At 42.1% G+C, this 15,784-nt stretch overlaps 1 pseudogene; it reads right to left on the bottom strand.

Annotated features, from left to right (window-relative positions):
* Window positions 1-15,282, bottom strand: part of LOC108169290 (nudix hydrolase 3-like) — a 36,352-nt pseudogene extending 21,070 nt beyond the window's left edge.
* Between the last annotated feature and the right edge of the window lie 502 nt (window positions 15,283-15,784).

A 15,784-nucleotide genomic window follows, 5' to 3' on the forward strand; every position in this document is an offset into this window, starting at 1 on the left:
TTTCCGAAAAAAAAAAAATATATATTTTAAAGCTTTGTAGGTGAAGCTTTGTTGGGTACCATGAATTGATTTTGCTTCACACTATCTTGATCAAGATAGCGTGAAGCTTTTGTAGGTGAAGCTTTTGTGTTGAAGCTTTGTAGGTGAAGATTTTGTGGATGACACTTGTGTGGTGGGTGAAGCTTTTGTGGTGGGGGAAGCTTTTATGATGGAAGCTTTTGGGGGTGAAGCTTTTATGGTGGGGGAAGCTTTTGTGGGTGAAACTTTTATGGGTGAAGCTTTTGTGGTGGGTGAAGCTTTTGTGGGTGAAGCTTTTGTGGGTGAAGCTTTTGTAGGTGAAGCTTTTGTTGGTGAAGCTTTTGTAGGTGAAGCTATTATGGGTGACCCTTTTGTAGGTGAAGCTTTGGAGTTGAAGCTTTTGTTGGGTACCATGAATTGATTTTGCTTCACACTATCTTGATCAAGATAGTGTGAAGCTTTTGAGAATTTGTAGTTGTCCTTCATTGATGAAGCTTTTGTTGGTGAAGCTTTTATGGTGAAGCTTTGTTGGGTACCACGAATTGATTTTGCTTCACACTATCTTGCTCAAGATAGTGTGAAGCTTTTGAGAATTTGTAGTTGTCCTCCATTGATGAAGCTTTTGTTGGTGAAGTTTTGGAGTTGAAGCTTTTGTTGGGTACCATGAATTGATTTTGCTTCACACTATCTTGATCAATATAGTGTGAAGCTTTTGAGAATTTGTAATTGTCCTCCATTGATGAAGCTTTTGTGGTTAAGCTTTGTTGGGTACCACGAATTGATTTTGCTTCACACTATCTTGATCAAGATAGTGTGAAGCTTTTGAGAATTTGTAGTTGTCCTCCATTGATGAAGCTTTGTTGAATTTCCCCTTTTTTTTTTGGGAAACTAGAAATTTGAAAATGTGGGAGAGACAACATATACAAATTTTGCTTCCACACTGTTGAGCAAGAGATTGTGATGCAAGCCACACCTTGTAGTAGTCGAAGGTTTGGATGAACCATGTAAATTGAATTTGCTTCGAACAGTCTTGAATTTGCTTTGAAGGTTTGAGAATTGTAGTTGCCCTCAATTGATGAAGCTTTTGTTGGCAACATAAATTGGTTTTGCTTCACACTATCTTGATCAAGAGTGTGTGAAGTTTTTGAGAATTATGGTTGCCCTTCATTGATGAAGCTCTTGTTGGCACCATAAATTGGTTTTGTTTCATACTGTCTTGATCAAGAGTGTGTGAAGCTTTTGAGAATTGTGGTTGAACTCCTTTGACGAAGCTCTTGTTGGCACCATAAATTGGTTTTGCTTCACATTGTCTTGATCAAGAGTGTGTGCTTTTGAGAATTGTGGTTGCCCTCCATTGATGAGGCTCTTGTTGGCACCATAAATTTGTTTTGCTTCACACTGTATTAATCAAGAGTGTGTGAAGCTTTCTACGAGTTGTAGTGTTTGCATTGTTACAGGGGGGAAATGTTTGAAGCAGATGCAAGAGGGTTGAATAGCTTGATCTTCGTATGCTATGCACTGAAGTTGTTGTTGGCTTGCAATAAGACTTTGTTGGTGACTATAGCTCTTGTTGGGCATAAGTGCTCCCCTAGTTGAGTTGTCAAGCTTGAGGGTTTTTGATTATTTGTGAATGCTAGGAGTTCACATGTACAAGTTATACCACTTGTCTTCTGGTAGGTGGAATGAATGGTGAGTTGCTTTCATCACTTGGTTGGTGGCACGAAGGTGAGTTCCTTCATTACCTTTCATCACATTTCATCACCTAGTTGGTGGCATAAGGATGAGTTCCTTCTTCACCTGGTTGGTGGCATGAATGGTAAGTTGCCAAATGATATTAAAGTACGGGTTGTACATTTCATCACCTGGTTGGTGGCATGAAGGAGAGTACGGGTTGTACATTTCATTACCTGGTTGGTGGCATTTCTTCTTCACCTGGTTGGTGGCATGAGTGGCAAGTTGCCAAATGATATTAGAGTACGGGTTGTACATTTCATCACCTGGTTGGTGGCATGAAGGAGAGTATGGGTTGTACATTTCATCACCTGGTTGATGGCATGAAGATTAGTTCCTTCTTCACCTGGTTGGTGGTATGAGTGACAAGTTGCCAAATGATATTAAAGTACGGGTTGTACATTTCATCACCTGGTTGGTGGCAGGAAGATGAGTTCATTCTTCACATTTCATCACCTGGTTGGTGAGAATAAGGGCAAAGTGTCGAGGCACATTGTAGCAAGTGTCGAAGACACAAAGTATGTTGAACCCTTTCGAAGCATAGTTGGCTTATGTATGGATGTGTTGGAATGTATGATGTTTATGTATGAATGTGTTGGAATGTATAATGTTTATGTATGAATGGGTTGGAATGTATGACGTTTATGTTGATTGATATGAGTGATGCTTATGATTGTTTTGCTATGCATGAAGGGATCCATGCTTTTGATATGTGAACCATGTTGGTTGTAACACTTAGTATCACATACTTTATATCAAAGTACGCATGTTGAAGCTCTGAGTTGGAGTATAAGGGTATGTCAGCGTAGACTAAGTGTTCCAATGCTAGGAACGCAAAAGACTCAGAAGAAGTTGTTTGAATTCCCTCTTGTTTAAATATTTGCCGAATGGCTTGTGTAACAAAAGATCTCAAGTGGTTGAGAGTCAAAAGATTTGTAATGTGTATGCCTTCTTATAATAGCATTTCCTTCAGTACCTAGTCCTCCACTTTGAAAGAGTGAGGCTTGGCCTCATAGTCATAATAGTCGACGGTATGTTCACCCCTAGTTGTCTTGATACGAACTTTTGTCCCTCTTGTTGTAATGGGCTTGCTGAAAGTAAAAATCCTTCCTCTTACCAAGAGACAAATACGTTTGGTGACTTAGCGAGTAGCTAAATGAGGCAAGAGATGATGCAATGGGTGTCTGAATGGCCAATATCTCCTCACTTGGTTGAACTTGACTTCCACTTCCCAATTGTTGATAGGGGTTAACCATATGGGGGTTCCCTTGGTATGTCATTGCTTCGGCGGAGGCGTGGTTGTAAGCCTGTGCCATCACCTCAGAGTTAGTCTTCCAAGTGTTGGCATTGATCATGTACTTGAAGAAACAATCACGTAGGCCTGCCATGAAGGCCTTGAGGGCGGTTTTGTCATCTGCCTCAGCGCAGCGAGAATACTCATGGCTGAAGTGACCGGCATACTCTCGTACTGACTCGTCCGGCTTCTGGCAAATAGTGTACAAGTCATCTGTAGAATGCAAGCAATCGGTCTAGAAGATGTGTTGAGAAATAAACAGTTTCCTCAGTTCCTCAAATGAGTCTATTGTCTCAGATGAAAGACGGCAATACTAGTTTAGAGCTCCGCCAGAGAGGGTGGAGGGGAAGAGAAGACATCGCTCTTCGTTGGTGTGCATCTGATATGCCATGGTGGACTCAAAGAGGTTAAGGTGTTCAATTGGGTCCTCCATTCCAGTATATAGTTGTAAACCAAGCTTTTGTTTTGTCTTCGCTTAAAGGGGGGTGTCGAGGATCCTCCTTGCGAGAGGGCCAGGCCTGGGTTGGTTCCAGTCAGGTATCTCGGCTTGACGTTCGGCCTTCAACTAGTTTACTTCTTCAAGGATGGAGCCATGTACCATTGGAATTTTCTTTCGTAAGTTTTCATCCCCTCTTGGAAGTAGGAAAGTTTGAGCAAGGGCATGTGGTTTTTTCTTGGACTCGCTGTACTGACTTCTAGGGTGAGTTTGTCGGAATACCTCAGAGTCCCCTGTACCTTCATGTTCCTCTGGGACCTGTTGTTCCTTCCCTAGATTGGCAGCGGGCCTGGGTCGTGATAGGGGACCGAGTCTTTCAGAAACCCTTGGGTCATTGATTTTCGAGCATATGTGGAGGGGATTCTCTCAATGTTGCTTTAGGAAGTCTCGGCAGTCACGATAAACGATTTTTGATCCTTCCAACCCTTATGCAAGGAGGTGTCTTTCTCCACTTCTCCTGCTTCGGGTCGAAGCATCTGGGTTGAGAGAAGTCCCATGTTGATCAATGTTTTGATGATTAGCTCGCTCCTCATCAGGGATACCCATGTCAAAGGGAGCTGACCCTCCGTGTTGGGGGGGTACCCAGATGATGGTTGATGTTCACAAGGGCAACGAGCTCGCGTGTTTGAGTACGCCTAGTTTCGTGGAGCGTCTCTAAGAGCTTCTTATACTGCTCCTGGAGGACCTCGTTCTTCATTGCTATCTTGTTGTTCTGAGCTTTTAGCTCATTGACTTTATCTTGAAGAGCAACCCTTTTTCCTTCCTTTTTTCGTTGCTTCGCACTAGGTGCAAGAGGGGTGTCATTCTGTACGATGTGGTTTCCTTCGTTCCCTATGTTAGAGAGGGATGCCTGGTCAAAAGAGAGTGTACGAATGGTGGAAACCAGCTTGTCAAAGCTGAAGAGAGTGGGAATAAGTGTCGTTCCCACAGACGGCGCCAAATGTTGATGCACAAAATCAGTAAGGACCTTGGTACAACAGAAAATGTTAAGTTTGTGACCTTCACTAGATTGCTCCGGTTACTAGTGTGAATAAGTATGTAAATGGATAGGGACAGGGAAGCAAACACAAGATGTACGTGGTTCACCTAGATTGGCTACGTCTACGGAGTATAGGAGTTCTCATTAATTGTGAAGGGTTTACACAAGTACATAGGTTCAAGCTCTCCTTTAGTGAGTACTAGTGAATGATTTAGTACAAATGACATTAGGAAATATTGTGAGAGAATGATCTCTATTTATAGAAGAAAGTTTCTAGTTTCATTCTGACATTGGCACGTGTCGTATTGTGATTGGCTTCTGATGTTGACACGTGTCGCGCTATGATTGGCTTCTGATGTCGACACGTATCGCGCTGTGATTGGCCTCCTGGTTGGAGGTAAACTCTTCTGGGTCCTTGACGGTATAACGTTAACCGGTGCTCAGTAGTTTCGGGATTGGTCAAGTATGGTACAAACAGAATGAAACTGGAATCCTATATGAGATACCTTCAACTGCTTAAGACCTCCACAACAACTCCAACAACTTCCCAAGTATAACACCTCACCTTCCAGAACTAACTCTTGATTACAATAACAATGAAGATGCCTAGCAATATTTTCAAGAAAAACTAGTTTATAATAAAATATGTTAGATAAAGAAATATATATCCAACATAGACCTACTAACCACTCTTGAAGAAAAATGAATAGCATTTCAAATGCATCCTTTGGAAGTACTATACCCAGCTCTTTTTGAAGCTCCCTCCTGAAACATAACATTATTATGTTTTAGTGACTACAGTTCAGAATGCTCTAAGTTGTCACAACAAAAAGAAAAATCAATAAATAGGCATGACTGTCTCGTACAAAGGTCGAGGTGGCGTAGTAACTCAATGAAATGAGGAAGAAAATATTTCAATTCAGAAATAGGTACTTTATGAAATTGGCAGATCTGTATAAACCCCTTTTAAATGTTCTACAACAATATTTTTTATCTACTATTCAAGAAAGTGAAAAATCATTTATAAATATTAATTCCAAAGTAAATTTAATTATGGCCAAAGTTAGCTTCCTGATTACCGTTAAAAGGGGCAACAAGAAAAGATTTAATATGAAGGGGACCAGATCAAAGAGCTAAAACAGTAAATCTTATAATAGGAAAGGAACAAATAATGACAGTAAGTAAAATGGCTTCCATCAAAATGTTAAAGATTTCAATAATAAATAAAGATATATATATATATATATATATATATATATATAATAGACTTGGTGCTGCATTATGCATCATATCTGTATGTATAATAGGGAAAGGCTGCTGCGGTGCGCAGCAAGCCTACAGGCGGAAAGGTTGGATTTCAACCTTTGTACATCTTGTTAAATGGTTACAACTTTTGGTTAAAAGATATGATGTTTACTCAAATTGTATGAGTAAAATTAAAAGATATAATTAGTCAATATTTATTTTCTAAAAATTCTAAATAGAAGACATGTCTTTTAGATCAACACTTTTAAGAAGAGTTGTATATCTTCAATTAAAATGAAAGGCCTCGATGAACGGGTGCCTTAATGCCTATAAATACCTATTGTGGCATAATGTTTCATACACAATTTTTAGAGATTTATTTCTAAATTCATTTATCTCTACTCTCTTCATCACATTCATACAATTTCTTTCTAGTTATTTCTAAGGGAATATAATTCGGTTTTGCTAATCGAATATTCCATACTTTGTTGTATCCTGGAAGTGATTTGCCAAGAATCCTTTAGCAAACTCATTCGAGTGGGGGCAAATAACACTTTAAGGAAACGATTCAAATCGTACCTCAAAGTCATTATTCGGATTATTCTCTATTTTTCTACATTATCTCTAACACAAAACTCATATTAGCTCTAACTTGTTAGATCAATATTAGCTTTAAAACTTTGTTACAGTTTCTTACCAAGTTTTAGACGGCCTAGAAAGTTTTAAAAACTCAACAATATCAAGCTAACAGGAACAAACCCAACAAAGTCACACAAAGGCCAAACAATACATACAATAAGCCACACCAGGCACAAAACAGCAGACCATCCAGATGAATCACACTAACAGGAACATCCCTAAAATGACAAATATGCCCACTAGGATGCAAGGAATCTAGTTCTTCTGTCCTATCTTAAAAAATTCTTTGATCCCTTTCCCACCATGGCATCGAAATAGAGGCCAAAGCTTCACAAAACTAAAGGATAACCGTTCTCATCTTTCCAATCTTAAGAAACTCTACTAACTCTTAAGTTCTGCCAGACAGTATGCCCAACATAAGTTAATTCTTTAAAAAACATATGATATGAATCAAATGATATAATCCTTCACCAAATCTAGTCAACCAGTATAAATTCCTTTCACCGGAAAATAAATAAATAAACCGGTATAAATTCATTGTCTGTTTATATCCTAACTTGAGAAAATGAGAAACTTTTACCAAGCAATGCCTAATTTGCCACATGTCCGATGGGGGTGCTCAAAGACTCGTGTAACTGTCTAACAAGCTCATTATCACACATTCCCACTTCATTCCGCAGTTACTTGTCAATGAAATTCTACCCCTCCTACAGCCTAAAGGCGCTTGATTAAACAAGGGAAGACCTGGGGGGGGGGGTGTGCTCGAATGACATTTTAACTAAATTGGTTATCATCTCATCTGTACATGCCTTTTAAAATGCAAATATATTATCAAACAAAAGTTCATAAAATGCGATGGATCTAAGTACAAACTATATACCTGTTACAAGTAGGGGCGATGAAACTAGCTACCGAGCTGTTATAAGTGACGAATCACCAGCGGATATGTGTCCAGCACTTGAGATATCCCACAGTCCGGCCCATGAATCTTTGCAGTCGGCACCCCGTTGGATAAGCAGTTCTTGCGTACTCTCAGCCAAAATCCACACATGAACAGCTTGGTGGTAATCCCCGTCTCGATGAACATCTCCCCTACATGGGCATATTATACCACAACATATACAGTTGAATCTAAAGATTCAGAACTAATGGGTTATCAGCACAAAATTCTTAAAAATCAGAAACAGAACATTTACATACATACATATTTAAAAAAGGGAAAAATATTGTGTTTGAATTGATCAAAACTTATCAACTGATTTGCTTAATTTACTTGATAATAGTAATTGATTGACTTAGTTTGCTTAACCCATATCATTTCCTTTTCTTTATACAATATATTCTGTTTGTTTCTCCAGAAATTACAAGAAAATAATGAACACTATAAATAAAATAAAATATCTGTGGAGCCAAAAATAATCACAAGGCGACACGTGGATCTTTGGATAAAAAGGACAAGAATACCCTTGAGGCACATTGGGATTCCTACGCGCGAGTAGCGGAGAATCATCTTTCAATAAAATAAAAAATGCTCCAAAAGAGGTAACCAATTCAAAGTCCATCTCATCAAATCCCCTTTTGCAAGGTAACCTACAAAATAATGTTAATTGGTTAATTAATGGATTAATTACCCGATTAATCCATTAAACATCAATTAAATTACCCAATTAATCACAAAATATATCCCATTCACCCTAAAAATAGGTAGTGGCTGGCCACCTCACATTCTTCTTAGTCTTTCTTACTTTTCCCCATTTTACTACCCCATTTATACAAATAAATAATTTTATAACCTCCCATTTACTTCTTTCATACTTAATTCCCGCCACACCAAGGGGAAAAATGGGTAAGCTTAATCCTATAAATAGGCACCTATTCTCACCAAAAAGTCATTCGAATTCTCTTACAAAAAATCCCAAATACTCTAAACACTATTTCTCTCTAAAATTCTAACTTTGGCATCGGAGGTTCTTCAGCCAAAGCCCCCCCCATTCATCGTGGGCGCGTGAGGCTTTTGGCCTTAACCTAAGGTGCTAGTTGTTTTGTAGGTGCAAAATTGTCCAAGATCGAGGAGGAGAAAATTTGCATCCACAAATTGGTGCTTTCATTGAGAGTTGAAATCCATACTTGTAGAAGACTCTCGCACAAAAAGGTTTTTTCTTTATTTTCTAGTCCATTTGAATATTTTTCATACGTTCTTATTATTAGAATTTTTTACTTGCAAAGGTTCTTTCATAAAACGTATAAGAAAAATATAATGGCTAGAAATTTAGAAAATTCCACAAGTGAAAATTTTAATATTCAAGAAATGGGATTGCGGAGATCCGTGAGGCTAAATGCGACAATAAGTGGAGCGACACCACCATCACGAGTTTCCACCACGGGAACCACCACGATCGCTACCTCGGTAGCCACCTGTGGCAAGGTCTATGGTGCCTTCACCACGGCCCGAGCCGTGCCATCCAAGGCTCACGGCACCAAGGCCACGACCCAAGCCATGTCACTCCAAGCCCAACGCGAACTTAACGCGTTGCCAAGCCAAGCCCAAGCCTCGCACCTATGTGCATCACACTCCGAGCAGCCTGCTCCCGCCGAGCAGCCCACTCTCGCGGCCCAACCTGCTCTCGTGGCCCAGCTTGCTCCCGACGGGCAGCCCACTCCCGTAGTCCAGCCTGCTCCCACCGAGCAGCCCACTCTCGCAGCCCAGCCTGCTCTCATAGCCCAGCTTGCTCCCGTGGCCCAGTCTGCTCCTGTGGATTTCCAAGCAGCCCAAGTTGGCCCAAGACTATCTCAACTATTCGGACCTACCATCGAGCTGGGGGCATTCTCACCACATTTTTTCTCGGATTTGACATTTCCCAACTCAAATCTCTCGCATGGAGTCTACCACCCTTCCACTACCCAAGGAGGCGTATTCCTTCCAAGCTCTTCCAATCCAAATGGCAAACAACACTTGTCTCGACAAGTCATAGAGTTGACGAGCGCCCTTGCACAACAGACAACCTTGGTGAATCAACTTTTGCAACGCATCGGGATCCAACGTGCCCCGGACGAGGTATCCCAAAGTAGGACAAGGGCAGACAAACCTTTTCAGAGCGTCTCGGTAAGCAGCCACTCGAACAGCCACGAGCTGAGCGTTCGAGCAGTGTACATTCCCAATTGGGCCCCCGAAATAGCGTATACTCCCATCTTAAAGCGCGGAGGAGCGTGCACTCTAGACTAGGCCCACGGATGAGCATGCATTCATGGTTGGGGTCACACTTTGATAGTCAACATGAGCAACCTTCCAGGCAAAGTGTTCATTCGCGGCTAAGCCGGCAAGGAGCATCCTCCACCACACATCGGAGTAGGCAGCACGACGGACGGAGAGAATCAGTCACTCAATCCAGCTCAAGTTTAACCAGCAGCCTACAAAGAACTCCCTCGCCTGCTAGGAACGCACCACATGCACTACATCAATGGTATAGACGAGCCAAACTTATGGAAGAGCAGCCTAGACCAGCAAGTCATGGCTGGGGGCAACCGAAAGCTCCACTACCCCAACAAAGGCAAATTCAGGAGGAAGTAGAGAGACTATAGACTAAGTGATTGCACGATTTCCAACGCAATGAGGTCACCGACGAGGCACTACAACGGAACATGACCAACACAAGCAGGTCACCCTTCACGGACGAGATCGAGCAAACAGAGCCTCCACGCGAGTTCAGCATGCCACATTTCACATCTTTCAAATGGGATGAAGACCTGGAGAGACACTTAAAGCGCTATCGAAGCGCAATGATCCTTTATCGAAACAACGATGATCTCATGTGCAAGATATTCGCCACCACTCTACAAGGCGAGGTGCAAGATTGGTTTTACACCCTGCCGCCACAATCCATCCGGAATTTCTACGAACTTTCTTTGGTTTTCACCAAAGAATATTCATCCTATCGCTCGATTAAAAAGAAGTCTGACCATTTGTTTGACGTCAAGAAGAACCCAAAGGAGTCGCTTCGCGACTATGTGAGGAGGTTTAAAGTAGAGAAGGCAAAAATAGTCGGATGCAACAACTTGATAGCTAGAGCAGCCTTCCAAAAAGAACTTCCAGCAGACCACCCACTGTTCGGAAAACTGATAATGAAATAAGATCTAACTCTGGCAGACTCTTTCGCTATGGCAGAGAAGCATACACTTTTGGACGAAGTTCGCCGATGCCCATTTAAGGAAAATCCAAGCAATCTTGAATATGAAGTTCCCCACTACTCTGAAGGAGATTCAAAGTCTGACTAGACAAGTAGTCACATCTGAAGCAGAAATAAGTTCTACCATCATACGAGAAGAGCTGGGGGCCCGATTACCTGTATTCCACAGTTTAAAAGCTCTCCTCGATGCTATAAGTTGTATTCCACAGTTTAAAAGCTCTCATTGATGTTATCAAAAATTCAAAAGCTAACTTTGGCGATAGTTGTTGTAACCTAAAGGCTCAAGTTTTACCCTCAAATGCACGTAGTCATCATCATGATGCACTATTCCACCGAATCCTGACGAACACAACAACTAGGCCCAAAAGACACGCCAAGGGTAGATGAACACTGGAAGGAACATTCAAAAGCAAGTTTTGTCCTCGTCGCCCCAGAAGATTCTACATAAAAGCAACATGTACCAGCAGTTGAGCACTACCTCCTGCTACACGTCACACAGCCCTATCCAACCTTTGCTCCATTATTCAGCTCTAGAGTGGCCCAATACCAGAAATTGAGCATTTCCTGCTACATGTAACATGGCCTTAGCCCCACGGCTCCCTACCGTGCCTTCACACCTAGCCTTGACAACGCAACAGAGCGGCCCAACGACTCCCCGAAGGTAGCCGAGCACACATTAGCTGCACTTGCTCCCTCAATGGAGATTTTTGGCATTTGCATGTCAATGATGTAATACCTAGAGAAAGTACGCAAGCAGCTTGAGGCATTTCAGACTTAAACTCTCACTCAAGTTCCCCGGGTAGACAACGCCCATGCAAACGTACTAGCTGGCCTAGGCTTCGCACTCGATCACCAACTCAAAACGCTCTATTCCAGTGGAATATTTTGACAAGCCAAGCATAGAGATAGAGCCAACAGCCTAAGTGTCATAGCATTCTCATCCAAAGATCCCACACCAGATCACATATCCACTGCCTAGCGCCTCCCGATGACTTGAAAGTTCTAAGATCAAATCCACGAAGGTGTATGTGGAAACCACTTTGGAGGCCAATCCTTAGCATAGAAGGTTCTTAACGCAGGCTACTATTAGCCTACCATGCACCAAGATGCTAAGGAGTTAGTACAAAAGTGCCTTAAGAATATGGCATCTAGCAGCACATGTCCACACCGAAATATCCTCAAGGCAATGGGCAGGCCGAAGTATCCAACAAGACGATCCTCGATTGCCTCAAGAAATCCCTTACCAACAAGAAGGGAAAATGGCCAAACGAACTCTTCGGATGTTTATGGGCATATCGCACCACCAAAAGACGAACAATTGAACGGTAAGGAGATGGCCACAAGTTTAGATCTGGCAGAGGAGAAGCGTGAGCAGACCATTACTTAAATAGTAGTCTACTAGCAGCAACTCCTCCCTAGCTACAACAAAACCCGAAGACTCAAGAAGCTCGACGGGCACCGCCTCACAAGCCGAGGACTATCCAGTTGTTATGCAGTTCCTACCTTACAGCTAAGTCTTGTTCGTTTCACTCATTTTTTTAATAAGGAATTTAGAAGTAATCACAACTTGGCTCGGCTACATGCTTACAACAACTGATCACTCCTGCACTTCAAAAGAAGACTGCGCCCTACTTAGGGACTCATCGCAGGAATTGCGCCCCCCGATGGACCAACCATGCTCTCTAGTGTGAGAGAGTAAACCAATTCCCCGACACCCATATGGGTCAGCTCTCCAAAACGGGAGGATAAACTTTACACTCCGAATATCCAGACGTGGATGAGCCTGGCTACCCTAGTATAACTAGATGCACGATGGCTTGCGCCGGGATTCCTAGAAGTAGCCACAATGGTCTTTTTCAAGGCTTAGCTAACTGAAAGATTTTGGGTCTCTTGGCCTAATCTGTGGGGAACCGGACCCCAGAGACGGAGGGGGCACATTATGCAGTACGCCTAACAGACGGCTGCCCTGGAACCCTAAAGCTACTACCGAGTGCACTAAGGTAGCCTACGGATTCTGGAAGATTGTCTACGGCTTGCCCTTCGAGCAGTAAAACCGCGCTAGACTATACAACCGCACATTCTTGTGAAAGGTTAAACAAGCTAGCACGCATATATGAAGTTTTATCCATTGCCGACATGCTACGTAGTTGATAAACTTCACCTCTGCTAAGCGCGGAACAACCTACATCAAGTCCTAAAGTGTTGTGATACTTGCTACGCAACCTACGGAATTGGAGAAAGCCAAGGTTAACAGCTTAGTGGTTACGCGGACTTGTCTACTTCTGTAAGTAAGACATCCGGCTGCCAACCCTATGGCTAACAACTTTGCAAAGTTCTAAACCAACACCTATGGCAGCATAGGCTACGCGGGCTTGTATGCTTATAAAAAAGTAGCATGCCTGCCACTGGTCTATCAAATCTAAAGGTTAGGGCATGAACAAAAGAAGCGAAGATGAAGAAAAACGAAGGAAAACATGTTTATAAACAACTAGCAAAGGTCAAAGGAGTTCAAGAAAAACAAAAGCTACAAGGAAAAACAAATAAAATCTTAAAGGCAACCTAGAAGACTATAGCAGCTTGGACATCCCACGACTACTCGGTTGCCACACCTTTAGCAGCCGCGACGCTCTTAGCAGCGGTATCATCTGGCGCTTCACCCCCAGCTGCCCCAGCCTGGGCACTAACTTCTCCAACTACTTCACCAATAGAAGCCTCAAAAGTAAAATCAAGCAAGTCTTCTGGAGAAATATAGAAGCCCCAAGCCCAGCCTTTTCATCTTTTAGTTGCTCATCCTCCTCGAGCAGACCAACGTGGATGCTCTGCAGCTCATCCATTTCCTTCTTCAGACTTTCGTTGATCTTCAGTACGCCTTGAAGTTCCAACACTTGGGGTTCAAGCTTATCGACCATTCTTTTGAAGTGGATCACTTGGTTATAAGCAGTAATCAACTCTTTATCTTTTGCAGCAGAACAAAGCTCAGAAGCGACATGCTTAAGATCTTGAATCTAAGGTGGGGAAGATCTCTTCTTTCTACATTCAACAATGCCATTCATGATACTCAGCATGGGAGCTCAACCTATACTGGCTTATCCCTTATTTTTTCCTCTTGGACCTGCAAGCAGGAGGCCTGCATACCCAACATTACAGCAGCCCATGAGACCCATAATCTTATCATTTCTCTCAATCGTCAGCCTGGCCCGAGTTAGGTCCAAGAGCCCAAAGGACATGAACCATGCGACTCGCCTAGCACTGCGCCCTAGCGCCACAATCCTCGACCCCAGCCGCACAAGCTACCCTTGGCTCAAGCCAAGCCAAGCTGCCCAAGCAGTGGTCCCTGCCACAACATCTCCTCGACCCATGTCGAGCCAACTTCTGGCCCCTGCCAGCCGACGTGCCACACTACCCCGACGGCTGCCCCGTAATAGCACTATCCAAGAAAAAGGCAAGAAAAATTAAATTTTTCTTACATCAGTGCGGCACAGAGAAGACGAAGAAATCAACGAAAGATGGTCATTTGCACAGGCAAGATGTAGAAGATTGCTAGATGAGGGGGAACAAATATCCTCTAACTTTCTCTCTCTTATGAGGTAGAATAAATTGCTCTCCAAAGTTTATTTAATAACCCACTTAAAGTGGATTTAAATAGACTTTGAGAGAAGTTTATTTCCCTTTCCTAGAAGGACCTAATTTCCAATTAAAGAGAAAATCAACATCAGAATGGGAAGCAATCCTACGTTTCCTGAAGCAAGAAGATCTCTACACCTGCTGCCCTTTCTTACGAGCAGCCTAACAGGTGTGGGGGCATTTGTGGAGCCAAAAATAATCACAAGGCGACATGTAGATCTTTGGATAAAAAAGGACAAGAATACCCTTAAGGCACATTGGGATTCCTACGAGCGAGTAGCGGAGAATCATCTTTCAACAAAATAAAAAATGCTCCAAAAGAGGTAACCAATTCAAAGTCCATCTCATCAAATCCCCTTTTGCAAGGTAAGCTACAAAATAATGTTAATTGGTTAATTAATGGATTAATTACCCAATTAATCCATTAAACATCAATTAAATTACCCAATTAATCACAAAATATATCCCATTCACCCTAAAAATAGGTAGTGGCCGGCCACCTCACATTCTTCTTAGTCTTTCTTACTTTTCCCCATTTTACTACCCCATTTATACAAATAAATAATTTTATAACCTCCCATTTACTTCTTTCATACTTAATTAACCAATAAATTGGCTAATTAAGCCAAAATCATAACCACAAAAACCATCAAGGCCGGCCACACCAAGGGGAAAAATGGGTAAGCTTAATCCTATAAATAGGCACCTATTCTCACCAAAAAGTCATTCAAATTCTCTTACAAAAAATCCCAAATACTCTAAACACTATTTCTCTCTAAAATTCTAACTTTGGCATCGAAGGTTCTTCGGCCAAAGCCCCCCCCCATTGCGCGTGAGGCTTTTGGCCTTAACCTAAGGTGCTAGTTGTTTTGTAGGTGAAAAATTGTCCAAGATGGAGAAGGAGAAAATTTGCATCCAAAATATCTTTGCTTGATTATGCTTGGTTTGGGTTAGGGTTAGGGTTAGGAGCTTGCCTGGGCTTGGAAATGCCGGTCTTCTGGCCGGTTTTGGTGAGGACGTCAAAGCACTCTTCTTGTGTAGGAGGATGAGCATCACCTTCCGCCACCGGCATCGCTACTGTCTGTCAGTCTGATTACCCCCCACCCCATGAGCCATGAGAGTTTATTTGATTCTGATTTCTCAGTTGATTTGTCTCCAGCCACACTCTCTTTGTTCGTAACAAGGCCGAGTATGCGTGCGTTGACAACAATGGAAGCAACGATCCTGAGTTAATTAAGTCGTGCATGTACTACTGTTTAATAGAATAAATTAGTTAACCAGACCAGTGCCTCAGTCGAAGGGATAAATTTCAGTCCCATATTCTATGAAGTATGTTTTTAGTTCAATTTATGACGCTAGTGAATCATACTGTGGTGGCTAGGAGGAGATTAAAATGCTTGTGTGATTGTTCACGGCCTTCGGAAAAGTGGATTGCCATGATGAAGTTACCAACTGTTTTTTTTAATAAAATAAAAAAAAAGAATAAATTGATTATCAACTCGGCATTCACCTGTTTCGAATTTAAGATATTTCACTTGTAATTTATAATTAAGAAGAAATATCACTAGGTTGTA

The sequence above is a fragment of the Malus domestica genome, chromosome 09 (genome assembly GCF_042453785.1).
Source record: "Malus domestica chromosome 09, GDT2T_hap1".
Taxonomy (NCBI): Eukaryota; Viridiplantae; Streptophyta; class Magnoliopsida; order Rosales; family Rosaceae; genus Malus; species Malus domestica.